The sequence below is a fragment of the Lissotriton vulgaris genome, chromosome 6 (assembly GCF_964263255.1).
Source record: "Lissotriton vulgaris chromosome 6, aLisVul1.2, whole genome shotgun sequence".
NCBI classification, from domain to species: Eukaryota; Metazoa; Chordata; class Amphibia; order Caudata; family Salamandridae; genus Lissotriton; species Lissotriton vulgaris.
Genome location: NC_141694.1, coordinates 1,831,903,836 through 1,831,931,283, shown reverse-complemented (window position 1 = coordinate 1,831,931,283; position 27,448 = coordinate 1,831,903,836). Strand labels below are relative to the sequence as shown.

At 46.5% G+C, this 27,448-nt stretch overlaps 1 long non-coding RNA gene across 1 annotated transcript in view; it reads left to right on the top strand.

The window, feature by feature from the left end:
* Positions 1 to 27,448, top strand: part of LOC147709592 (uncharacterized) — a 363,282-nt gene that overhangs the window by 62,106 nt on the left and 273,728 nt on the right. Inside the window, exon 2 of the long non-coding RNA XR_015296707.1 lies at positions 24,958 to 24,989. This is a non-coding gene — a long non-coding RNA (uncharacterized LOC147709592). The remainder of the gene's footprint in view (positions 1 to 24,957; positions 24,990 to 27,448) is intronic.

The following is a 27,448-nucleotide window of genomic DNA, read 5'->3' as shown; positions in this document are numbered from 1 at the left end:
ACAAATAGAGAGTAAGGTTCTATCTAACTTTACCTCTGCCTACCTTTGGGGTTCCACTGGACTCTGTGCACACTATACCACACTTTGGTATAGTATATACAGAGCCAGCTTCCTACACTGTGTCCATTACCAGACAATGGTGCCCAGACATCAGATCACCAGGACATCCTCACAAGGTGCGAGAGTACTTGGGAAGCACTAGACACTTTGCTGGATGGGATACTAGCTGTTTGGTTGCTGTGTTTTTGGTATACATCTATTTACGGGAGGCATCATATTTTTAGGGGGGACATCTTTTAACCGATCCTTGGCTCCAGCGGGCTTCCCAAGGTTGCTTCAGGATCAGAATTGGGTCCAGAGTTCACCTCAACTGTGTCAATTGCCCTCATTTTAGAACCTTTTGTGAGAGGTTCACAATGAAAACCTAAGCAAGATCAGTACATTTCTCGTCATTTACGTGCTTGTACATACGACGTATCTCGTCAAGATGTTAGCGGCCATATTTGTTTATCAACATTGTTTACCAACCAAGTGTCCAGCTGAAGGTTTTTACGAGAGTGTATTCGATGATACGCTCATCAAAGGGAATATTTTCCAAAGCGTTTCTACTAGCGATTACTTTTGGCCATTAAGTAAGTGTTATTTTAGATAGTTTTTCGAGCGTAATTTCGGTGATACACTCACCGATGTTCATTACTGATAGCGTTTTCATGATAATTGTCGTGTGGGAATACATGATAATTAAACATCCATTTATATGGAACTGAACATTAGCGCTTCAAGTAATCATTTGTTCTGAGGTAAACTCATACTGAGCTTTACTCACCCTTTCAAGTCAACGATTGTATCCCATCATAATTTGGATAAGAAAACTTTGTCCACAACTACTGATATTTGTTATTGCTTATAGTCCACCTTTGTTAGTCACCTATTATTTATTAGTGTATTTATTGAGTGGGTATATAGTGTACTTGTCAACTGAGTAAGTGTTTAACTAAACATGGCTCAACAAGTGGTTGTGGCCTTACCTCCACAATTCCTCAGTGAACCAGGCACACCATCCATCTCGTGGGAAGATTGGATAAAGATGTTCGATAATTACATCGAAGCTCTTGATGCACAGGACTTTTCAGCAAAACGTAAAAAGGCTTTATTGTTGAGTGCATTAGGAAAAGAAGGACAACGAGTTTTTCAATATCTTCCTCAAGCACTTCAATCGGGACAGTTTACACTTGATGAGTACAAATAAGCAGTTACCAGACTTGAAGTGATGTTTGCCAAGGAGGAAAACTTGGTTATGAATAGATATAAGATCTATACACACAAGCAACGCAGTGAGGAATCAATTGATGATTTTGTTGCACGTCTACGTGAACTTTCTGTCAAATGTAATTTTGGACAGATGGCAGATAAGCTGATACGTGATCAGCTTATCGTACAGTGTAATAACAGGAAAATACAAGAGAGATTATGAGCAGCTTAAAACCCTTCTTTAAAATTGGCTATAGACTTAGCTAAGGTTGTAGAAGAATCAGAGAAGTGCATGAAGGAACTACAAAACTGTAGTTCCCAAGGTCAAATATCTGAAGTGTCTGAGAAGTTGATGAATGAGAGTGAACCTAGTGGAGAGGACGGTGTAGCAGTTGTAAAAGCTAAAGGGAAGAGTTTACAAAAGAAAAACTATCCTTACAAATTTTCAGCTATATTTTGTACAAGATTTGGCAGTTGTATGCATACTTCCGAAGCAACATTTTGTTATGCTAACAACAAAGAATGCCTTAAATGTGGTAAGTTAGGCCATTTCTCAAGAATGTGTCAAAATAAACCTAAGACAAGAATAGCTGTTATTGAAGATAGCTCTTTAGAAATCAAGAGAGATAGAGACAAGATTTTAGTAATCGATAGTTCAGATCCAGATATCATCACTTGAAATGAAAAGAGAGAGAACAGACCTAAAGCGGAGTTTGTAATTGATGGTCATACTGTAAGCCTTATGGTGGATACTGGCTCAAGGTATACCATAATCCCTGAATCAATGTTCAGGAGTGAATGGGGTGACATGTCACTCAATAATAGTGACATATGTCCCACAGGAAATCAAGGTAAAACTATTGAACTGATAGGATGTTTTTAATCTAATATTATTTTTATGAACAGATCCACCTATGGTAAAGTATATGTTTCAGTTGACGGTCCACCAATTCTAGGTTGGATTCACCAATATGACTTACACATAATAGTTAATCCTAGAGCCCCGGTGCAAGTCATGGTGGTGGATGACTATTCAATGGAAGACATTTTACGTGACGGAAAGAGTGTTTTCAGAGAGGTATTGATGACCTTAAAGGTTATGTCCACAACATTCAGATGAAAAGAGATGTCATACCAGTACAACACAAATTGAGAAGGGTACCACTTGTTATGAGGGAAGAGGTGAAAAATGTGATTGATGAAATGTTACAAGGTGGCATTATTGAGCCTGTAGAAGCTTCAGCATGGGTATCTCCAGTTGTGATCACTCAGAAAGCTGATAAAAAAATTAGATTCTGTGTGGACTTGAGAACCCTAAATAAAAAAGTTGTTGCTGATGTCTTTCCCCTTCCCAATATTGGGGAATTATTATCCACATTGCAAGGTGCAAAGTTCTTCACTAAGTTAGACTTGAAGAGCGCGTACCATCAAATTTGCGATCATGATGAGTCTAAGCATTTAACAGAATTTATAATGAGTGAGGGTACTTTCCAGTTCACCAGATTGCCCTTTAGGCTTATCTCAGCGGCCAGTGTATTTCAGCGAATGGTAACAGATACTTAAGGACATAAAGAAAGCGGTATTTTTTCAAGATAATATACTGGTTTTTTGTGACACTATTTCAGAACACAATCAAATATTGAAATCTGTTTTCACAGAATAGGTGATGCTGGTTTGACTTTGCGTAAAGAAAAATTTTAATTTCTTGTTCAACAAATGGAATACTTAGGTTATGAAATATCATCTGAAGGAGTCAAGCCAAAGAAAAATCTTTTAGAGGCCATACAGTTAGCCCCTTGTCCATCTGATAAAGATCAACTGCGTTCTTTTATGGGCCTTATAGAATTCTATGCTAAATTTGTTAAGAACTTCTCAGACAAGACAGCAAATTTGAGATTCCTACTTAAAAAAAAGGAGTGAAATTTACATGGAATGATTCACACACTTGCTGTTTGAATGCTATAAAGAAAGAATTATGTGAAGCAAACGTTTTAGCCCCTTATGACAGTAAGTCCAATTCCATTTTGATGGTTGATGCGAGTTGTATTGGTTTGGGTGCCGTCCTACAACAAAAACATTTGGAAGGAGAGAAAACTATTGCCTTTGCCTCTCGTCCTCTTAAGATTTCAGAAAGAAACTACTCAGATATACAGAAAGAGGCTCTAGCTGCTGCGTGGGGAGTACACTATTTTAGGACATATCTGTGGGGGACAAAGTTTCAGATCAAAACAGACCACGAGCCTTTAGTTAGTGTTTTGTCTCCAGGTGGGGCCGGTAAAGGTTCGCCTAGATTAGCAAGACTTGCCTCTAGATTACAAGAATACCAATATGACATCACCTACACTCAAGGTTGGCACAATGTACAAGCCAACTGTCTTTCTAGACTCCCTGTGGAGAGTGTGGATTCTAGCTGTGATTTATTTGAAGCTCAAGAAGAAAGTGCAGTGGCTTTTATCCATGACACTGTAATGTTAGGGGAAGGCACTTTTACCAAGGAGGAGTGGAGTTCGGCTGTGGAAAAAGACATTGTTCTAGCAAAAGTGATAGATCTTGTTAAATTAGGAACTAGGCGTGAGAGCTGTGTTCTACCCCAGAACGGCCTTTTATTAAGATTTTAGAAGAACTTTCGATTTATGGTCACAATATTCTTTTGAGGGGTGATAGATGTATTCCACCTTTTGAATTGAGACCAAAGTTGATAAAACTTGCACATGAAGGACACCTAGGGCAGACACTTACTCAGCGCAGAACTAAAGCAGATTGTTGGTGGCCAGGCATTGATACACAGATAGCATCTTGGGTTGAAAATTGTTCTTGTTGTAAGGAAGGGGAAAAGAGACTCAAAGTTGCTTCTAGGTCTAGTATGGGTCATATTTCTTCCCTGAATCAACCTTGGCACAGTGTTTGTCTAGATTTTCTTGGTCCGATGGATGAATTACCATCTTCTCATCGCTTTGCAATTGTTGCAATTGATGTGTTCTCAAAGTGGCTTATAGTTAGCTTTGTTAAAGAAATGACCACTGATTGCACTACACTTTCTCAAAAAGTTATTTTGGATGAAGGATTCCCGTCTGTACCCATTAAAGATAATGGTACACAACTTATTTCCAACAAAATGCATTTGTTTTTGTCAAGTTGTGGTGTGTCACATCATCGCACTGCTCTCTATAATCCTCAAGGAAATGGTCTCTGTGAAAGAGCTAACAGGGTTGTAAAAGGGATTATACAAATGACATGTTCTTCAGGTTCTTTTTCAAATTATGTTGTTCAAGAAATGGTGTGGGCTTATCGTATTACTGCCCACGAAAAAAATGGAAAATCCCCTTTTGAACTTATGCGAGGAAGACCTGCTGGTACAAAACTTACACCCTCGTGGCTTAAAAATAGTCCGATTAAAATGATACCCTCAGGCTATTCATTTTAATACAATGTCTGTTGGTGACTTGGTGAAAGTGAAACCAGGGAGGATAACAAAAGGACTCCAAATTTAGAGGTCCACATTTAGTTAAAAAAGTCTTTCCATACTATGTAGTTTTAGATAATGATGAAAAGTGGAATATTCGCAGAGTTGCTCTGTATCAGAAATCTACATCTTCTGAAAATATCAGTCAAGAAGATCATGATTCAATGTATAATAGTGGTTACATGATGGTTACATGATTTCCACTCCAGAGGAAATGAGTACATCTCCAGTTGCATTAACTCGTAGGGAGAAAGTTGGTGGTGATGCTTTTGACCAGGTTGCTGTAAAGTTAATTCATAATAATGGTACACTTTCCCAAAATTATTAATTGCATGATCTGTCTGTTTTGCATAAGATCAGTAGTTCACAATCTCGTAGACTACCGGTCTATTTAAATGATTATATATATATATCTATACTAAGATTTTCATTACCCTAAGGGAAGAAGGTGTGTTGTAAATTAATACTTCTTTAAAATTGTCATTAGCATATAGGGGCCGATTAGGATGGCGGACGGACTTGCGTCCGTCCGCCACCCCTGAGTAGGAGGGACCGTCCGGCGGGTGCTGCTTGAAGCAGCACCCGCCGCAATGTAAAAAATGAAAGCAGTGCATTTACATGCACAAAGCGGCAGGCACCGCGCGGTGCCTGCCGCTTCGTGCACGCAAAGGCAGGGGGGTACCATAGGTACCCCCCATGTGCACCCCCCACGCAACCTTCACCCAGGGGGCCCGCAACGGGCCCCCAAAGTGAATGTCCGTATGCTTTTCCACGGCGGAAAAGCCGCCACGGAAAAGCATTACTTTCCCTACATCCTAATATGGCTGGCGGTGTCTGATAGACACCGCCAGCCATGTTAGTGCTTTTCCGCCGTGGTCGCCTTCCGACCGCGGCGGAAAAGCGGAGGACAGATTGTGAGACCTACCAGCCATCCTAATTTGGCGGTGGGTCTTTCAAGCCTCCTCGGCGGATTTCCTGCATCCTCCGGGCCGGTGGTGGCTTCCGCCGGCCCGGAGTATGCGGGAAATCCGCCATCATAATGACCCCCTAAGTCTTTTCTTTTCCTTGCCCTTTAAGTAGTCTTCCAGAATGTGTGTATGTTCTAATGTCTTGCCTCAGCCAAGCGAGATTCCAGACTTGAAAGTTAGTGTCTGGTCAGATGGCGAGGGGCATGTTGTTTCTCTGCTCTACAAATACATCCAGTTACTCACCAGACGCGGCTCCTAGAAGTGTGTCATTTCACTTACATCACTTACCTCAAGATCTTGCCAAAGTAACTGCAACTCTCAGAAAGAAATTTCAGGACATGCGGCCAATGGATGAACATCTGAATATCAAATGCGCCATAGCAAGAGCCGATTCATTTCACTCACTTTAAATAATCATTAAGAGGGTCTAAAACATTACTGGTTGATATTAATGTATCCATACCTGCAAGAGACAACGTTAGGAACATATGCAACACTGGGCTTCCATTTGTGGATAGACATCCAATGAGACAACAGGTGTCACTTCACAAATCCCTGAGTTTGGTGAAAGAAACAGAAGACAAATGCAACCAGTTCTGTGGATGGAGTGACCTCGTTAAACAAAGCCGAAGAACAAGAGAGGGATTGCAAAATTGTATATAAAACTTTAGCGGAGTTCTCCGCAGTCAGAACATTAGAAGAAAAGCGGGATTTTGTCCATATTGAATAAAATGTATATATTTGCAAATTTGACATTGAAAAACATTTTACCTTTCTTCTTATAAAACTTTTCCCAGGTCATTTCTGATTTATGTAGTTTTTTTCTCATGTAAGATCCTTTGGTTGCAAATGTTTGTCTTTGTCTTGCTATGTATTTCTTCCTTGGTATTCTGTGCCCTGCTGCTCAGCCATGTTGTGAATGATGTCATATAATGTTCATGTGTGCTTGGTTGAGTGAATGGCATTTGGAGTGTGTGGCTGAGCAGCTGGGGTGCTTTTCGCATTGGGGCTTCTACTACCTTTTATTTTATTATTCCTGTAACTAATTACTGATGCTCGAACTGAATAATACATTTCCTTTTGGATTCATCATCAACCCTTCTTAGTCCCATTCTTACATTATTTCACGAGGCATAAGACTGAGTACAGTAGTTGTATCTTTAGGACTAAAATTTAAGTCAGAAGTATGACCTGCAGAATGGGCAAGACCCATTATCACCAGAAAGAAACTGAGGATCCACATAATTAGTGCTTAATTTGTATTGGTGTTTTCCGGTGCTCAGCACCTGCATTTTTTTAAAACAACAGTACTTATTTATGAGGTTGACCCACATGGTGGTGTTCTTAGCCTATATTTTTTAGCACAATTCAATGTATTACAAAATCATAAAATCTGCACGCTCAGGCAACCCGTACAGCTTGCAATTTCTTGCAAAGTCTACCTTTGTACAAGAGCAGATGGAAGTGACTTTTTTATGGTAACATAGTGTTGCAAATTTTTTCTTTTTCAAAGCTGTACGGGTTTGTTCATCTAAAATGTAATTAAGGGAAAAAAGATTTACCAGATCCACACAAGATATTAGCATGGCTGATTCTATGAGCAGCCAGACTCATCCTGGACCTCCCCAAACAAACCGACATCACTCCCACCTCAGAAACCTCCACTGGCTCCCCATCCAGAAGAGAGGCCCGTTCAAGATCCTCAGGCTCACCTACAAAGCTCTACATGATTAAGGACCATCCTACATCAACCATTGACTTAACATCCATCCACCCGCAAGACACCTGCGCTCCTCCTCTCTCGCCCTCGCACACACCCGCACATCTGTCAGAGCGGCTCCAGGGGCCTCTCCTTCTCCCACATCACCGCCAAGACCTGGAACGACCTGTCCCTCCACCTCCGAACAGCACCCTCCCTGGCGGACTTCTGAAAGATACTCAAGACCTGGCTGTTTGACTGAGACATGGCACCTCCATCACCCAGATACCCCTTAGGGTGACAGTGCTGTGCTATATAAATGATGAGGGATTCATTGATTACAGGGCTTGAATGGCTCATGCCTTAAGAACAACTTTGGTGTGTCCACTTTGGTGCCGCTGCACATTCAGGCCGTGGTCACCATTAAATGGAAGAAGGAGCCGAGAGGACATGATGTGCTCCAATTGAAGCCAAGGAGAAGCCACACCCACCTACAAGCAAGTTATACACCAGGGAGAAAGTGTGTACTATACACACAGTTCCTGGCGCCCGCATGTGTTCAACACTGCTCCAAGGCATAGAGGTGGATAAACAATTGCTACCTCAGCTGAACACTCAGATCAGGCTTCACCTGCACATTGCCTACAACAACTGTTCACAATAGACACAACACAGTTCCAAACTACCCATTTGGCTTAGGTTTTGCCATGGTTCATCAATCCCAGTTGTCACACCCTTTTCTCTCTTTTCAATCAACATCTTGTAGAAGTTAACCGAAACCTATCACACCTGGATACAAGAACAATGGCATTAAAGACACATAATGGGAAAAGATGGCTCAAACTATAAGCACCTGACTCTGGGCAATGAACAGAAGTGCACCCCAGCAGAATAAAACAAACAACTAAGCCACCCCACATATAACCACATATAGCTGCACCTCTAACCTCTAAAAATATCAAACAACCCGAAAGAACTCATTAGTTTACTCTTGTCCAAAATATGGCCCACTGGTCACAATGTGGTTATCCAGTGCCTTTCATAGAGCCAACTTGTGTGCATTTTTGTTTTTTTAACTACATTAGCCCTGGCTTGTCTCAATACAACCATGCACTGCTTTGCTCTACACTGGAAAAGCAGATGAAACAAGAGTGCAGCCTCTAACCCACGTGTCAATTGTAGCTTGATTAGGTGTTAGCAGGCCATTCACACCAGCCATCATGCCCTCAGCATGCCCTCAGGTGAAACTCTCAGACCTGGATCGTCTAAACAAGCATTGGCAAAGCCAATAGGTCTCACCTATGTAAGAGGTATTTGCAATGTTTTCTAATCATGTTGTACACCAGTGTGACTGCTGTTCAGCATGGCTAAAAGTGAGTGGGGCGGGGTACATTGGGGTGGGGTAGAATGTAGTATGGTAGATCGTAGTTGGTAGATTGGGGTACATTAGGGTGGGCTGATTGGGGCAGACTGTGGTGGGGTAGGTTGGGGTGGGATAGACAGGCGTGGGGAAGATTGGGGAGGTGTTGATTAGTGTAGGTTGGGGTGGGGAAGATTAGGGTGGGGCAAATTTGGATAGGTGTTTGGGGCAGAGCGTGGTGGGTTAGGTTGTGGAGATTGTGAAGTGGTAGATTAGTGTAGATGAATGAATGAATGAAATTGTACTTGTATAGCGCATGGCTACCCTGAGGCCTCCCAGCACTATTTGATAGAAGAGCAGAGAAAGCAGAGGACGTGATGTTAAGGGAATGTCTTAAAGAGGTGGGTTTTTAAGAGCTTACGGAAGGCCAAGAGATTATTGTCCTTTCGTAAAGTGAGGGGAAGAGTGTTCCAGATCTTTGCAGCATTAAACGAAAAGGAGCGTACACCCCATCTGGATCTTCGAATTTTCTTGGGGGCAGCAAGGCATAGGGAACTGGAGCGCAGGGTTCTGTGGGGAAAATAGGGGGTGACCAGGGAGTGGGTAACAGCCGGACCAGTCTTCCGGATGGCTCTATGAGCCAGGCACATAGCTTTAAACTGTATCCTGGCCGGAATAGGGAGCCAATGAAGACTCCTCAATGCTGGTTTAGCAGATTGCCACCGCAGAATCTGGAGAAGCAGGCGAGCAGCGCAATTCTTGCAGTTTGTGGATGGTGAATTGAGGAGCTCCAAGGTAAAGGGCATTCCCATAATCCAGGCGAGAGAGTATAAGGGCTTGTACCATAATTCTTCTAGCCTGGAAGGGGAGGAGGGGAATGATTTTCCGCAACAATCTCATCAGACCATAACAGGTGGCTAAGAGCTTGGTGGCCTGGTGGTAAAAATCAATGGAGCTGTCGAGCCACATACCAAGGCTCTTGATTTGTGCCTTTGGAGGTGGAGCAGGGCCCAGGCATACCGGCCACAGGAGAGCGGGGATGGAAGACGGAGGGTTGCCCAGGATCATAATCTCCGTTTTGTCCCCGTTGAGCTTGAGGCAGGAGAGTTCCATCCACTCGGCCACCGCCTCTAGGCAAGAAACTAGGGTGCTAGACGACCCCTCAGCATGATTTAATGCTACCACTAGCTGAGTGTCGTCTGCATAGGTGATGATCTTGGGGTCAATTGGAGTAGGGTAGATTGGGATAGAGTGGAGTTGGGTAGAATGGAGTAGGGTAGGTTGAGTTAGATTGGGGTGGGGTAGATTGGGGTATGTTGGGGTGGGTAGATTGGGGTGGGTTGGGTGGGGTAGATTGACTTGGGGTAGATTGGAGTGGGGTAGATTGAGTTAAATTGGAGTGGGGTACAATGGAATAGGGTAGATTGGAGTGGGTAAAGTGTGGTAGATTGGGGTAGACTGGAGTGGGGTAGATCGGGGTAGACGTGTGTGGGGTAGATTGGAGTGGGGTAGATTGTGGTATATTGGAATGGAATTGACTGAAATAGGGTAGTCGAGGTAGAACAAAGTGGGGTATATTGAAGTGGGGTAGATTGAGGTAGGTTGGGTGTGGTAGATTGTGGTGGGGTAGATTGGAGCAGGGTAGATTGGCTTAGATTGGGGCAAGGTAGATTGGTATATTGGAATAGGGTAGGTTGGGGTAGATGGGCTGGGTAGATTGGCGTAGATTGGGGAAGATATATTGGTATATATGAGTAGGGTAGGCTGGGGTAGATTAGAGTGTCGTAGATTGGGTGGGGTAGATGGAGGTGGGGTAGATTGAGGTAGCTGGGATGGTTTAAATAGGTTCAAATTGGCGCAGATTAGAGTACATTGGGCTTTGGTAGGATGGGTGGGAGGGAGAGATTGGTGTAGATTTTAGTGGGGTTGGTTGTGGTAGATTGTAGTGTGGTAGGTTGATGTAAATTGGAGTGGGGTGGTTTAGAGTAGATTGGAATGGGGATAGAGAGGTTTAGATGGGGTTGAAGGGGTAGATTGAGATGGATTGGAGTGGGGTAATATGGAGTGGGGTAGATTGGTGGAGTAGATTGGAGTGGGGTAGATTGAGGAAGGTTGGGTAGATTGGAGTGGGTGGATTGGGGTAAATTGGAGTGCGGTAGATTGGGGTATATTAGAGTTAGATAGATGGGTAGACTTGAATGGGGAAGATTGGAGTGGGGTAAATTGGGTGGGGTAGATTGGGGCAGATTGAAGGGGGTGGAGTAGGGTGGATTAGAGTGGGGTGGAGTGCGATGTGATGCGATGTGATGAAGAATGCGAGGAGTGGCATGTGGAGGAAAGGGAAGACGTGGTGCCATGAAGATGGAGGAGCAGTAGTGCAATGAAGGGGGAGGGGCAGCGGTGCCATGAGGAAGTGGGAGCATTATTACGACGAAGTGCATAGTCCTCCCTATTATCAATTGCTGTGTAGACAATTTGCTTTGAAAAGTGAAAAAAACGTTTACGGCCCAGGATACATTTAGCCATTTCAGGTATGTGAAGAAAAAGCCAACTATCCAGTTGCAGATGCTTGGGAGCTGTTTTAAATGTAGCTATTTTGTTAATAAAACATATTTATTTTGTGTAAGTTTTTGTCTTTGCATAAAATGTGTGTTGCTTCAGACGTACAACTGAAATATTGATACATTCTGTTTCACTGCATGTCGGCTTCATTTCTTACTAGTCCACAACTGCAACATCCAGACAGCCATTCCAGGGTTCATTCGGATGCCCATAATGCCATGGGCTCTAATTTCCAATTTAAGTTGCTTCCTCCTTTTTAGGTCTCGCCTGGAAATCGCATCCGAAGGATGCGTCCAGGCTGGAGACTTAAAGCTGTCTGACACGGGGGAATGAAGGACAAGAAACTGTGACGAGCTTATCCTTGGCTGGATTCAGCTGCGTCCACGCGCACCAACATTCACGCATGCGCACATCACAGCCACACGCATACACAGCATTCACGCATGCGCACATACACACGCATACACAGGCACACCCCCGTCGCCGCCGCCGCACCTACACGCATACACAGAGACCCCTCCACACACATCAGCTCCTCTCCTCCCGGCTCCACTCACCGGTGTCTGGCGGGCGCTCCCCGGGTCTCCAGGCTCCCTCCCTTCCTCCGCAGCTGCAGGCTCTCCCCACATCACGGGGGCTCGCTGCTGGACAGAAGGCTTCTCTGTGGCCGGGCGGTGGTAGCGCTCGGCGGGGCTCTCTCTCCACATGGGAGCCCCGCCTCCTCAGTGCGCCCGCTTCGCCCCGCGGGTCTTCACCCTGTCCCCCATCTCGGGACCGGGACTTTAAGGGAAACAGTATCCAGGGCTCCTTCCTGGTCACGGGAGCCCCGGGGCCGCAATGCTCACGCTACTTCCTGCTGCCGGCTCCTCTTCCTGGTTGCACGTCAGGTCCCGGGCCAGCAGCCAATCAGAGCGCGGCCCGGGAATGACGTCACAGGTGTCCCGCAGTACCGCCCCCGGCCTGCCTGACCCGCGGTTTTGCCTTCGTAAGATTCAATGACAAACGTGATGCGATGGACGGAGCCGTACTGGATGGGCGCGAACTTCGGGTGCAGATGGCTCGTTATGGAAGGCCACCAGACTCACACCATAGCCGCAGGGGACCACCACCCCGAAGATATGGAGGCAGTGGAGGAAGTTATGGACGCCGGAGTCGCAGTCCCAGGAGGCGTCGTCGGTCGAGGTCCCGCAGTCGGAGTCGCTCCAGATCCCGCAGCAGGAGCCGCTACAGCCGATCCAAGTCAAGATCCCGCACACTATCAAGGTCTCGTTCCACATCGAAGTCCCGCTCCGTCCGAAGATGCACGTAGGCCACTGGTATGAATCTCAGCATAGCCGATTCAACCATTCCCCCTTGTGAGGTTGGTAAAAGTAGTATCATTCAGTTGAATAGTAATCACAGTGTAATTGTGAGAGAAAAGTATACTTGCACTCTGTAAGAATGATCAGGTCATCAAAATGTTAAGTAGCGTGCTATTTCCTGAGGAGGGTATTGGGGAGGTTTGTGTTGCTGAAGAGTTTTTACTTTTGCGATTGTTGGTTTGCGTTTGTCCCCTTCTGTGAGTGCAGAGTGACAGTGAGTGCAGAGTGCGTGCAGAGTGACAGTAAGTGCAGAGTGCGTGCAGAGTGACAGTGAGTGCAGAGTGCGTGCAGAGTGACAGTGAGTGCAGAGTGAGTGCAGAGTGAGTGCAGAGTGACAGTGAGTGCGGAGTGACAGTGAGTGCAGAGTGACAGTGAGTGCAGAGTGACTGAGTGCAGAGTGAATGCAGAGTGACAGTGAGTGCAGAGTGAGTGCAGAGTGACAGTGAGTGCAGAGTGACAGTGAGTGCAGAGTGACAGTGAGTGCAGAGTGACAGTGAGTGCAGAGTGACAGTGAGTGCAGAGTGAGTGCAGAGTGACAGTGAGTGCAGAGTGACAGTGAGTGCAGAGTGACAGTGAGTGCAGAGTGACAGTGAATGCAGAGTGCGTGCAGAGTGACAGTGAGTGCAGAGTGCGTGCAGAGTGACAGTGAGTGCAGAGTGCGTGCAGAGTGACAGTGAGTGCAGGGTGAGTGCAGAGTGCAGAGTGACAGTGAGTGCAGTGACAGTGAGTGCAGAGTGACAGTGAGTGCAGAGTGACAGTGAGTGCAGAGTGACAGTGAGTGCAGAGTGCGTGCAGAGTGACAGTGCGTGCAAAGTGACAGTAAGTGCAGAGTGCGTGCAGAGTGACAGTGAGTGCAGAGTGCATGCAGAGTGACAGTGAGTGCAGAGTGAGTGCAGAGTGACAGTGAGTGCGGAGTGACAGTGAGTGCAGAGTGACAGTGAGTGCAGAGTGACAGTGAGTGCAGAGTGAGTGCAGTGACAGTGAGTGCAGAGTGACAGTGAGTGCAGAGTGACAGTGAGTGCGGAGTGACAGCGAGTGCAGAGTGACAGCGAGTGCAGAGTGACAGTGAGTGCAGAGTGACAGTGAGTGCAGAGTGACAGTGAGTGCAGAGTGACAGTGAGTGCAGAGTGCGTGCAGAGTGACAGTGAGTGCAGAGTGTGTGCAGAGTGACAGTGAGTGCAGAGTGCGTGCAGAGTGACAGTGCGTGCAGAGTGACAGTGCGTACAGAGTGACAGTGAGTGCAGAGTGACAGTGAGTGCAGAGTGACAGTGAGTACAGTCACTCAGCACCACCACATTATCACTCAGAACCACCACAGCATCACTCAGAACCACCACAGCACCACTCAGCACCACCACAGCATCACTCAGCATCACTCAGCACCACCATAGCACCACTCAGCACCACCACAGCATCACTCAGCATCACCACAGCCCCATTCAGCACCACCACAGCATCACTCAGCACCACCACAGCACAAATATGTTCTCTCAATGTTTCAAGCTTTATTACAAATGTCACAAAAAGATGTTAATATTTCACTTCTGTTCTTGGATTTCGTTACAATAAAATACACTGAACATAATCTTCACAAAAGTTATTTACAAAAGTTTAAGCTATTGCCATTATAAATTACAATCACTTTTATTAAGTATTAAAAAAAATTAAAAGCCATTGTTATTTGTAATATCAATACATCTAAGTCAGGTAAATACAAATGTTGCATTACAAATGCTATAGGTGTCACATTTGCGAAAGTTATAACTATTGGCATTGTAAATGACAAAGCTATTAATTTAGCTATTTTCAAAACAAACACATAAATGAACATTTGGTGAATTACCATTAAAATATTTGACTTTTTTACTAAGATATTATTGTACTCTTTTATGCAAACAAAATTTGTATACTGCATAAATAACTTTAATAAAACATATTTTATATGTAGCTTTTTATGTAAAAAAAAAACTATAGCACAAAGCAAAAAACAATTGCCATTTACAATGCTAATAGCTCAAACTTAAATAATGCGAGACCTATTGCATTGCAAATGCTTGTTAATTGTCTTTTAGCCACACCAGAGATATGTTTGAAAGTTGCCAGTAGACAGCGCAGAGTGCATGGGCAGTGGGCTCTAGTTTTAAAAATCCTTCTAACTTTAAAAGCTTTGCAGACTAGGGCTTTATGTACTGTTGTGTACAATCTTGCTATAGCTCGTGTTCTGCCTGGAAAACATTGCAGCTTTTTCCGCTTGCTAATCATCCAAGTGCGAAGGGGAAACAACTACAGCGATTGAGAAGGAGGTTGTGGGGTTTGGGGAAGGCTACATAGAATACTGAATCAGCAGTATTTGCTTGTTAATGTAAAAGGAATAGGAATGGAAACTATGTAACAAGCACTCACATTTGAGTGCTTGAACACGCTTAAAGGTGGCAGGGTGAAGGATGTAAAGTAAAAACAGACAGAGTGTGAGAAAGAAAAGAAGCAAATGGGGAAAGGATCCAGCTAAAAAACACAAGCACTCGTATGTGTGTCAACACAATTAAAAAAAAAAGCAAAACACAAAAGCACACAGCAGCAGACTAAGGTTTAGCAAATCGACTTCCTCTGTTTCGTAAGTTTGTGTGGTGCAACCACTCTCACCATCCGCTGCCAAGGATGTCTACTATACAAAGAGTTCACAAGAAATTTGAGAGGTGCACTCGGTGGAGTAAATAGCGAAAAAAGTTCATGAAGTTTGTGAATCTTCTGTTCTTTCTTTATTGAATTCTTTTGTTCTCTTTTTAAGATACAAAGGCACAGCCAACGCGTTTCATTCCCTTTAGTGCCGTGGGAATTTTATCAGGGCTACAAATGGGATCATCTCAATTTGATGGCCCAAAATAATGTGCGCATTCACAATAGGCGCAAGGCAAACGTATTGTCAGCGATCTGAGCCTGAGATTCCGAGGGGGAAGTCCGTGTCACCGATGATTCTTAAGGGTAAAAATGGGCTTCACAGTAAATGGCGTCCATACGAGTTGCCAGGAAAATATAAATCTTGTGTTGCGGGACCTTTGATAGGATCTCCGATGCGCCTACTGCTCCATGTGCGTGTTGGAAGCAGTAACAATACTCACACGGACCCTTAAGAATCATCAGTGACATGGACTCAGGTTGTCCTCATTCCACTTTCCACATTTTCTGATAGGCCTCAGGTTGTCCTCATTCCACATTCCACATTTTCTGATAGGCACTGTAATTTATTCCCGCTGTATTTCATTCCTGCTCTATTTTTGATTTCCACTGTACTTATTTTTCCTGGTGTACTGTGCTCGCTTCCCCGCTGTTACTTTTTGGGTTCCCGCCGCTGGTCAGTCCTTCCCTGCCGCGGCTGCCCTGGCAGCCCCGCCTTCCGACACAGCCCCGCTCCCGCCTCCCACCTCTGCTCCTGCCCCCCTCCCCTACTTAATGGGGACCGCTGCGCGGTTGCGCAGTGGATGAGCCAAAAGCGTGCCAAAGGCAAGCCCATCTGCACCTGTCCGCGACCCGACCGCGGCCAGCGCCAGAAACCGTGGCTTCCTAGGGCCCCGCAGATTCGACGCTGCCTCCCTCCTTGCTCTCATACCGGGAAGACTCCCGGACTGTCAGAGATCCTCACCGCACACCACCCATGGACCATTTTCCTGCAGACACTGCCAACGTTCCTGCACCACCTACAGCCCCACCACGTCCACCGCAGGTTCACGAAATGCCCACACCACTGAAGCCCTGACTTGCATCCTAAGCAACGTGCGATCTCTCCATAGACACGCCTTAGAGATCTGGGACCTGATTGACACCCTTGCGCCAACCATCGCCACTGCAATCCCTGAAGGCTACAAGATCCAGAGGAAGGACCACCCAGATCGCCCTTGGGGAGGACTCGCCATCGCACACAAGACCTCTCTACGGCTCTCCACCTCTAGCACGAGCAACCCACACCCCAACACAGAGCACCTCCACTTCCAGATCCAGACCTCCCCCAAGACTAAGCTACGTGACACCCTCCCCTACAGACCTCAGGGACCCCACTTCCCAGCCACAACCGCAATCAGGACCTCGTCGAACACCAGGCCATCACCTCCACGGACTACATCCTCCTTGGAGACCTGAACTTCCATGTCGACAACTTCAGTGACCCCGACTCCGCCGCCCTCCTCACCAACCTCTCCAACCTCAGACTGAAGCAACTTGTCATCACCCCCACGCACAGAGCAGGACACACTCTTGACCCCATTTTCGCTGGAGGATCAAACATCCACTTCTGCCACACCATGCAGCTCCCCTGGACCGACCACCACTGTGTACATTTCATCTTCAACACCACCACCGCACCCATACCAGCCGCTCGCCCTCCATGAAGAAACTGGAGAAAAATCACAGAAGAACTCCTCAACGCCACCCTCCTCCAGGACCCACCCACTGCCGCGACAAATGCCATTTCCGCAGCCACAGAATTTCACAGATGGATCTCTAGATCGCCCCCCTCCGCCAGCCAGTAAAACAACACCTCCCGAAGGCCGTCTGGTTCCCCACCGAACTCCAAGTCGCCAGACGCCTCGAGAAGAACTGGCGAAGCCGGAAAACCACAGAAGATTTGAACAACCACAGGAGCGCCCTGAAGAAGTACCACAAGCTCATAAGGGACACGAAACGGACCTTTATTGTGAGCAAAATCGACGTCAATGCAATCTACGCCAAGGAACTCTTCAACACCATTCAGCAATTCATCAAGCCCCCCAGCGAGGCCACGGATGTAACGCCTTCCCAGGAACTCTGCAACAAGCTCAGCTCCTACTACCATCAGTAGATCAAGACCAACTACGACCATTTCAGCGACCAGACGCCATTCACCACCCCTCCCCTCTCCACTGACCACCAACCGACCATCACCACCAGGACTCCCGCCACGGTGGAACTCATCACCTCGACCATGATGAAAACCCGATCTGGAGCCCCCATGGACCCCTGCCTCCCGGACATCTACCAGAGGGCCGCCACCAACATCGCCCCCGAACTATGACAGACCATCAACTCCTCCCTCCAATCCGACATCTTCACCAGCATCTGGAAGCAGGCTAAAGTCAAGCCCCTCCTCAAGAAACCCATGACCGACCCAACAGACCCGAAGAACTACCAGCCCATCTCCCTGCTCCCTTTCGCCGCCAAAATCGCAGAAAGACTCGTGAATGCACAGCTGACCGCGTTCATCAAAGAAAACGCCATCCTAGATGCCTTCCAGTCCGGATTCCACAGCAATCACAGCACCAAGACCGCCCTCCTAGCCACCACAGACGACATCTGCATGCTACTCGACCAGGGACAGACCCCAGCCCTCATCCTACGAGTCCTCTCTGCGGCGTTCGACACCGTCACACATCGCACCCTCGCAGACAAACTGCACAACACCAGGAAACAAGGGACCATCCTCAACTGGATCCGTTCCTTTCTCTACGGCAGAAACCAGAGGATCAGACTCCCCATTCATCTCTGAACCCACAGAGAACAGCTGCGTAGTACCACAGGGATCATCGCTAAGCCTCATGCTGTTCAACATGTACATGGCCCCCTCCTGCCGCCATCGTCAGACAGCAAGGACTCAACATAGTATCCTAAGCTGATGACACCCAGCTCATCCTCTCCATCACGAAGGATCCCAATGACACCAAGATCAGCTTCCAGGAAGGAATGAAGGACGTCGCGGCCTGGATGAAGGACAGCTGCCTGAAACTCAACACAGAGAAGACCGAGATCCTCATCCTGGGACTCTCGACCTAATCCTGGGACAACACATGGTGGCCCTCCACACTGGGAAGCCCCCCCACCCGACAGACCACACACGCAACCTCAACATCATCCTCGACTCCTCCCTCACCATGACCTGCTAGATCAACGCCGTCGCCTCCATCAGCTTCAACTGCCTCTGGAACCTCCGAAAGACCTTCAAATGGATCCCCCCAGCACAGAAAACCTGTCACCCACACACTCATAACCAGCAGACTGGACTGCGGGAACGCCCTCTACGCTGGCACCAACAGGACCCTCCTACACAAGCTCCGAACCATCCAGAACGACGTGGCCAGACTCGTGCTTGGGACACCTCAGCACGAACACATGATGCAACACCTCCGCAACCTACACTGGCTCCCTGTCGAGAAGAGAATTACCTTCAAGCTTCTCATCCACACATACAAATCCCTCCACAACTATGGACCCAAATACCTCAACGAGAGAGTCCGCTTCCACGCACCCAAAAGGAATCTACGATCCGCCGAACTTGCCCTAGCAGAGATCCCCTGAATCCGTAGAAGCAGAGCAGGAGGAAGGTCCTTCTCCTACTTCCGGCGTTATCTCACAGGGGAATACCAGGACGGGTTCCCAAGGCAAGCGCCTTGATGCCTTCGGGTGATACGTGCGCTATATAAATTGCAATACATTTACATTTACATTTACTTCGCAGTCAAGACCTGGAACAAGCTCCCTGTAAGCATGAGACGCTCCCTGAACCTATACGCCTTCTGGAAGGACCTCAAGACCCTGCTCTTCAACTTAACCGGAGCTGCCCCCACTTCCCAGTGCCTTGGGACCCTCACGGGTGAGTAGCACGCTTTATAAACCCCCTGATTGATTGATTGATTGATTTTATATGACTTGCATGTCCTTTTTCCTCCCTACATTCTCTGTTTGTTCCCATTTTCTAATATTCATCTCTTCCTTTCTCCCTATGCTGCTTTTTGCTTTTTTTTCATGTTGAGAGTCAGCAGTGCATTTTTTTATTGGACAGAAGTTGTGTGCTTCCACAAAAAAGTGCTTCCCTCCACACGGCTGTGATCATTTTGTTTATTTATGGAGCAGCCTCGGATTGAACTTTCAGCGGCGCACACATGACATTGTAATGCTATTAAAGTGTCCTAAATGACTAGGGGCATATTTACAAGGAAGGAGTTAAAATTATCTCTACTTTAGCGGCAGAAAACTGCTGCTAAAGCGGCAATAATGGGCTTGATAATAGGCTCTTGAGAATTCCATAGAATTCCAATAGGAGCCCAAGTTCACACCGGAACACGGGCTTCCATTGGAATTCTCTGGAATCCTCAAGAGCCTATTATCAAGCCCATTATCGCCGCTTTAGCTGCAGTTTTCTGCCCCTAAAGCAGCGACAATTTTAACTCCGTCCTTGTAAATATGCCCCGAGGTAATGTATGTTGGTTTTCACTGGCAGCACCACAGATGGGAGGAGGGCCGTCAATATTCAACATGGATTCTTAGGCGTGGCTTGACAGTGTAACTTCTACCTGATCTTTTAATTTACAACAATATGTCCAACAGTTCTTTGCTTTCAAATGAACACATATTCTTTTGTTATTTATTTGTAACACTTTACATTGTCATACAACATTCTTGTAAGCCAGACCTTTTGGCATTGCCAATGCTTCTTCTCCATTTCTCTGGGTCAAAGTCTGATGGTGAAAAATAAATTCTGGTCCTCAAAAATGAGTCAGTGCCCACCACCTGCAACCATTGGTACACATTAAGCACTTGAGGTGTGCTTAGAAGGTCAGTATTGTTACCTTTTAAAAAGCAAACTTTTATACAGAATATCTCTGGATTTGGAAGAGATGCCAGAAAACTAAACAGATTTGATCCATAATGCTGCGTTTTTGGCATTTAGTAAAATGATTTGCCAACCCAATGGCTTTCATTTAATAAAAATCTGAATAATGAATTTGGGTGAGGATTGACACTTGTGCTGCACAGATCTCATGCGGTTGGAGGTAAAAAAGAAATTCATGTGCATTCACTGAGGAGCGAAGGTTGTGCCTGGAGGTTCATTGGGCTGGGGGCTGAGGGTAGACTGGCAGGGGGTCACGTGCTATGATGGCTGAGAAATGTATATAAACCGCTGGAATCCCAAAAGCAGCACGTAACTGAGGGGCATATTAGCAAGGAGTAGCGATAATTATCGCTAAATGCGCGTAGCGCATTTTTTTAAATCGCTGGCTATCGCCGGATATTATCGCAGAGATTTTCATGCTATTAGCAACGTTTATCTCCAAAGCGATAAAATATCCGGCGAAAGCGGCTAAATGCGTGAATATCGCTGGAAATCCAGCGATATTCAGGCATTATCGCTAATGGGGACTTAACCTGAATATCCACCTCCCATTGGATATACAGGTTAAGAAGTGGTCTGAGCAGGCATTAGTTTCTAGCGATATTCGCACTTAGCGTGAATTTTTTTATCGCTTCGCCTGTCTTGCTAATAGGCGATAGCTGTGTTAGCGACTGCTTTCAGTCGCTAACAGGTTGGGTACGCCCACTTTGCATGTCATTAGCAATAAATATCGCTGACATGCAAAGCGGGCCCCAAACCTGCAGCTATCGCCTACAAGCTGTCGCTAACTGCTGTTAGCGACAGCTTGCTAATAGGGCGATAAAAATATTGCCGCTTTCGCTGGTAAAAGTCCCGCTAAAGCGTCGATATCGTCCTTGCTAATATGCCCCTGAGTTCACTCACAGGGCAACTCTGTACTGTGTTGCAGAGGGCTCCTTCATAAATTATTGTAAATAAAACCTAAGACTTCTTGATCATTGGTTGACAAACAGGGCTGGAATAGGCATCATTTACAATTTTTTTCTCGGGGAGAGACTCCTAAAACTGCCTTTGGTGCGTCGGGCTCGCCTATTTTGCTTTGTGGCCCAATGAATACCAAACATATTGTGAGCTGACCTCCCCCCCCTTAGAAATATGGAGACCCTCGGCCTACCCCAACCTTGCCGACCGGGCTCCACTTTGACTCCAGTAAATGAGAATTCCAGAAGTGCAAAGTGGTGCCCATAGTCTGAAGGTGCTTTGAGGCGCTACAAACGGTGGGAAGGTTTCCTTCAAATGTACCTAACATGCCATGAAAAATAAAGGGCCTCATTTATGAAAAGTGACGCATCACTGCGTGAAAATAGTGATGTATCACTTTTCATTGCGCCCTCCTTGCGACATGCTAGATGCGTCATATTTACTATATGATGCATCATGACGCAAATTACGCCTGCTGTGAGGCAGGCGTAAGATATTAACGCATTGGCGTCCTAGAAGTGACGCAGTGAAATCTCATAGATTTCACTGCGTCACTTCTAAGAGGCTTACTTGCATGGGAACGCCCCTCTACATACATTATACCTGACGCAGGTATAATGTAGCGTAGTGGTTTACAAAGTGACGCATCTGCTTAGATGCGCCACTTTATAAATAGAACGCAACAGGGGCATGTTTTATGCTGCTGTTGCATCACAAAAAGTGACGCAACATCAGCTCAAAACTGACGCATGACCCTATAAATAATGCCCAAAGAGTTTTCTGAGAAGTAAAGGTGGATTATTCAAAATATCAGGAGTCAGATTTACCAATTTCTCACACAGTGCAGCAGCCGCAAATGCTGTGCCGCGTGAGAAGGAGATAGCGCCAAATTTGCTGAAATATGTCTCTCTCCTCCCCTCTACCTAGCGCCAGTGCTGAACTTAGTTGTTGTGCGCCATGGGGACACCTTTGCGGCAATATTGTGCACAACATAACACAGTCTCTGTCCTGATCCGAAGGCTGTGCTTGTAAAACCTGTTCTTCTGAGCCCTTGTGTCAATAACTCTGCTCTTCAAAGCGCTACCTAATGAGTGTGAAAAATGTGAATTCAAGCTGTGAAAATCATGCCATTTTTAGCCACAAAAGACTGCACGAAATTACCAGGCAACAGAGAAAACACACCCGTCCGGGTGCTTATAAGGTCAACAAACCCCTGGAGCTACAGAGTGGTAGGTCATCAGGAGAAAGCATCAACTGGGAGCATCAGGACATCTCTAGAGCTTTGCTGTGCGTGTTTCGATGAAACCACAGAAAAGGGAGAAAACGCATTTCACGTGACACCAGCTTTGGGCCTGGACTCATACACTTGGGGGCAAATGTACGAAGATTCTATGCCGTGTTTGCATCACAAAAGTGACGCAACTGGGCCCAAAGGGGCAGATTTACCAGTCCCTTGCGCCACTTTTGAGTCCCTTTTAACATGGGAAAAGGGATGCAAAATTGGCACAAGGGGCTTGTAAATCTGCCCCAAAATCTTTTTGTCCGATTTTCTTTCCAGTGCTAAATTTATTTAGCCCTGGAAATACCGTGAAAGTGACCTGAAGCAGCGCAAAGCGCAAAGCGCAAAGCGCGGCTTTGCATTACTTAGCACCAAGGGCGCACCAAGGGTGGTGCATTGGCGTTTATGCAACCACCCACGGTTTCTGACGCTAAACTCAATGTACTAAATAAAGTAGACCGGGCTTAGTGTCAGAAAATAATGCAAATCTCAACCAGGCGCTATGATGGAGATTTTTTTTCTCCTTTATTTTGCGAGTTCGCAAGCGTGCTTGACTGTGCAGCACACATACAAAGTGGGAAAATATTTAAAATAGTCTGAGCATTGTATTCTGCTAAAATATTATGCACAATACCATGCTTAGACTAATTTTAAACATTCTCTCACTTTGTATGTGTGTTGTAACGTGCAGCACACATGCGAAGTTGGAAACTAAAGGAAGAAAATGCATTTCTTTTTCATAGCACCTGGCTGAAGGGTGCATTATTTTCTGACGCTAAATCCTGTCTACTTTATTTACTAAATTCAGTTTTGCGTCAGAAACCTTGTATGGTTGCATGGGAATGCTCATCCACCACCCATGGTACGCCCCCTTGGCGCTAAGTAACGCAAAGCAGTGTTCTGTGCTGCTTCACGTTACTTTCACGTTAATTCCAGCACTAAACAAGTTTGGCATTGGAAAGAAAATCGCAAAAAAGGATTTTGGGCCTAGTTGCGTCAATTTTGTGACGCAAACACGGCATAAAATCTTCGTAAATTTGCCCCCAAGTGTATGAGTCCAGGCCCAAAGCTGGTGTCACGTGAAATGCGTTTTCTCCCTTATCTGTGGTTTCATCGAAACACGCACAGCAAAGCTCTACAGATGTCCTGATGCTCCCAGTTGATTCTTTATCCTGATGACTGGCCACTCTGTAGCTCCAGGGGTTTGTTGACCTTATAAGCACACGGACGGGTGTGTTTTCTCTGTTGCCTGGTAATTTCGTGCAGACTTTTGTGGCTAAAAATGGCATGATTTTCACAGCTTGAATTCCCATTCTTCACACTCATTAGGTAGCGCTTTGAAGAGAAGAGTTATTGACACAAGGGCTCAGAAGAACAGGTTTTACAAGCACAGCCTTTGGATCAGGACAGAGACTGTGTTGTGCACAATAACTGGGCCCTGGTTTAAGATTCTCACCCTAATGGAGAAGCGGTTTAAAGCTATGGGCTTATTGATGACCCTGTTTGCGTCGTTCGCTCCACGCAACTGGTGCAAGAGCGCCACAAACCTTAAGACAGATTTTTGATGGCACACAAAGCCACTTTATGTGGCTCTGAGTGGCATTCAAAAATCTAGAGTAACGCAACGTAGAGCAAATCACTGCATTGCCTTACTCTACCCTAGGAAGGCTTGTCATGGGCGTTGCACGGGTGTTCCGCCGCAACTCCCATGGATTTTAACGCATATCCAGATTGTAAAACCGGCGCTGTGCCAAAATATTACACCTTTCCAGGGGAGGCGTAACACGGAAAAATATCTCTATTTCTCCTAGTCTCTTCCTCTTTCATTGAAAGAGGATTGTACCTCCAGGGATTGTTTTTGTGCAGGAAGGTGTCAGTCTGGCCAGAGCGAAAACACCAGCCAATCTGACATGGGCAGTTCGGTTAACAGCCTAAGCCAACCACGTCGTGTCACAGGAATAGCAGACACCTGTCTTCTGTTTTGGCTGGGGAGAGCTCCCTGAGCACTCCCCAGTGGTAGCAAAATGAATGGCGCCACCAAAGTTATTTTAAGGAAAAATATGTGAGTAATATGACTGTGATGTAATGGCTCATGGTGGGGGTGGGGGTGGGCAACGCCTCCACACTCATATGGATGATCCACTCCGGAGCTTACCCGTCCTCAGGGCTTTCTGCCAGGAACCACCACTCCATGTCTCCTGTCTCCTCTGGTGCCAGTTCCCTCCTTTGGTTTTGTCCTTCTTCTATCTCTTCTCCCTCATTGCCTGACTGCTGTCTCCTTTTGTCCTCTTCGTTCTTCCTGTTCTGTCCCCTGTGGAAGAAATTGAAGTCCCTTTTCTGTTTCTAGGTTCCTTCTTGTCTTTTTCTCTGTTCGTCCTTCCTCTCCGTCTAATGGTTTGTCTTTGTTTTCTTTTTCAGGAGAATCGAGTGGAGAACTGACGGAGCAACTGGTAAGTACCCTGAATCTTCCTCCTCCTTTTCCTCAAACAGTCAAGATATCAAACATAACACAGTGATTGTGGTTGTTTGTACTAACAAGACTTCATTAATTCCCAGAGAAGCCCTTCTTTGAAATCTTAGAACAAACATTTACAATGCAATGGTCTCGGCTTTATTAAAATTGGAGCTATTGGCATTGCAAATGGCATTTTTTCCATAAAAAAAAACATAAATAAATGGTAATGGCAATAGGTGAGCATTAGAGAGTAGTAGAGAGTATTAGCGGACACAGAGCCACACACACACACACACACACAGAGCCACACACAGAGCCACACAGACAGAGCCACACATACACACACAGAGACACACACACACAGCCACACACACACACACAGCCATACACACACACACACACACACAGAGCCACACACACACACAGAGCCACACACACACACAGAGAAAGCCACACACACACACACAGAAAGAGCCACACACAGAGCCACACAGACAGAGCCACACATACACACACAGAGGCACACACACACAGCCACACACACACAGAGCCATACACACACACACACACAGAGCCACACACACACACAGAGCCACACACACACACACAGACAGAGCCACACACACACACACACAGACAGAGCCACACACAAAGCCACACAGACAGAGCCACACACACACACAGAGCCACACACACACAGAGCCACACACACACAGACAGAGCCACACACACACACACACAGAGCCACACACACACAGAGAGCCACACACACACACAGACAGAGCCACACACACACACAGAGCCACACACATACACAGACAGAGCCACACACACACAGACAGAGCTACACACACACACAGGCAGAGCCCAACACACACACACACAGAGCCCAACACACACACACAGAGCCCCCCCACACACACAGACAGCCACACACACCAGTAGTAAAACTTACATATATACAGAAATACTTTCAAAGTGACCATATGAATACATGTCAAGGAGAGGCAATATTCCAGTCATGTGCCTAGTGTGTATTTTAGCCTTCTTCAGTGGCTGTGTACACTGTGAATTGAAGCCCAACAGTACCCTGCCTGCTAGTGATACGGCCCTGTATATGTACCCGTTATGTGTAGAGAAAGTGTGGAGTGAGCACGCCATGTTTCCAACCAAACCAGCGTATCAAGGGCAGGTGGCCTACACTGCATTGTCCTGGCGCCAAATGGTCACCATATATGTACCATTAGAGTGATGTGATAGTGCACCTGAGAGTCAGGGGACACCGTGCTTCTGGGGCTATGTTTTTTTTTCTGAATAAATGCATTTTGTGGCCTCTTGGTTCAGAAACTAGGTGTCCTGACATAAAAAGTAAGTGTACTTTGTACAGTAGAGTTCAGGACGGGTGCCCTGACTCCTACTGCTATGATCACTATATATGTGACAATTGCGTGGGATGACCATGTACTTGTGTAGCAGTGTGGTCGGCTTCCAAGCCGAGTGGTCGCTCCCCTGCTGTTGCGGTATCGTTGTGCTGCGCATATGATACATTCTGTATTCTGACCATTAATTACTGCCTGCTGTGTGCTCTGATTGCCGCCTGCGTGCTTTATTTACCGCGCTGCCCATTTACATAGTTTAATCGCCGATTTGCATTGTGAAATTGACAAGGTAACTTTCGCCGCTTTGCTCATTAGCATTTTGACTTGCTAGCGTGACTCTGTGCAGAAATTGCGTTTTACCCCAAGCCCTCTTGCCGGTCTGACCCCTCCGCCTCCATTTTGGTGTTATTGTCCTCCTCCTTAGCCCGCCCCGCCTCCCAGCTGAACCGCCCTCCCACAAACAACAAACAGCGCTCCCTTACCTGGAAGCGCCGTGACTCGCTCTTTGCTTCCAAGCCGAGTGGTCGCTCCCCTGCTGTTGCGGTATCGTTGTGCTGCGCATATGATACATTCTGTATTCTGACCATTAATTACTGCCTGCTGTGTGCTCTGATTGCCGCCTGCGTGCTTTATTTACCGCGCTGCCCATTTACATAGTTGAATCGCCGATTTGCATTGTGAAATTGACAAGGTAACTTTCGCCGCTTTGCTCATTAGCATTTTGACTTGCTAGCGTGACTCTGTGCAGAAATTGCGTTTTACCCCAAGCCCTCTTGCCGGTCTGACCCCTCCGCCTCCATTTTGGTGTTATTGTCCTCCTCCTTAGCCCGCCCCGCCTCCCAGCTGAACCGCTCTCGCCCCTCCCCCTCCACTCTCCATATATGACAGTAGTTCCCGCGCGCAGCGTTCACGCGCAGCGACCGCGCCCAATCCGTGCCGAAGGTGCGCCAAAGGTAAGCCCGTCTACGCCCGTCCGCGCCTGGACCGCGCCCAGCGCCAGACCCCCTGCCCCTCGCGCTGCCCAGCCCTCCCGCATTACCTACGATACCGCCACCCTCCTAGCCCTTAACCCCGG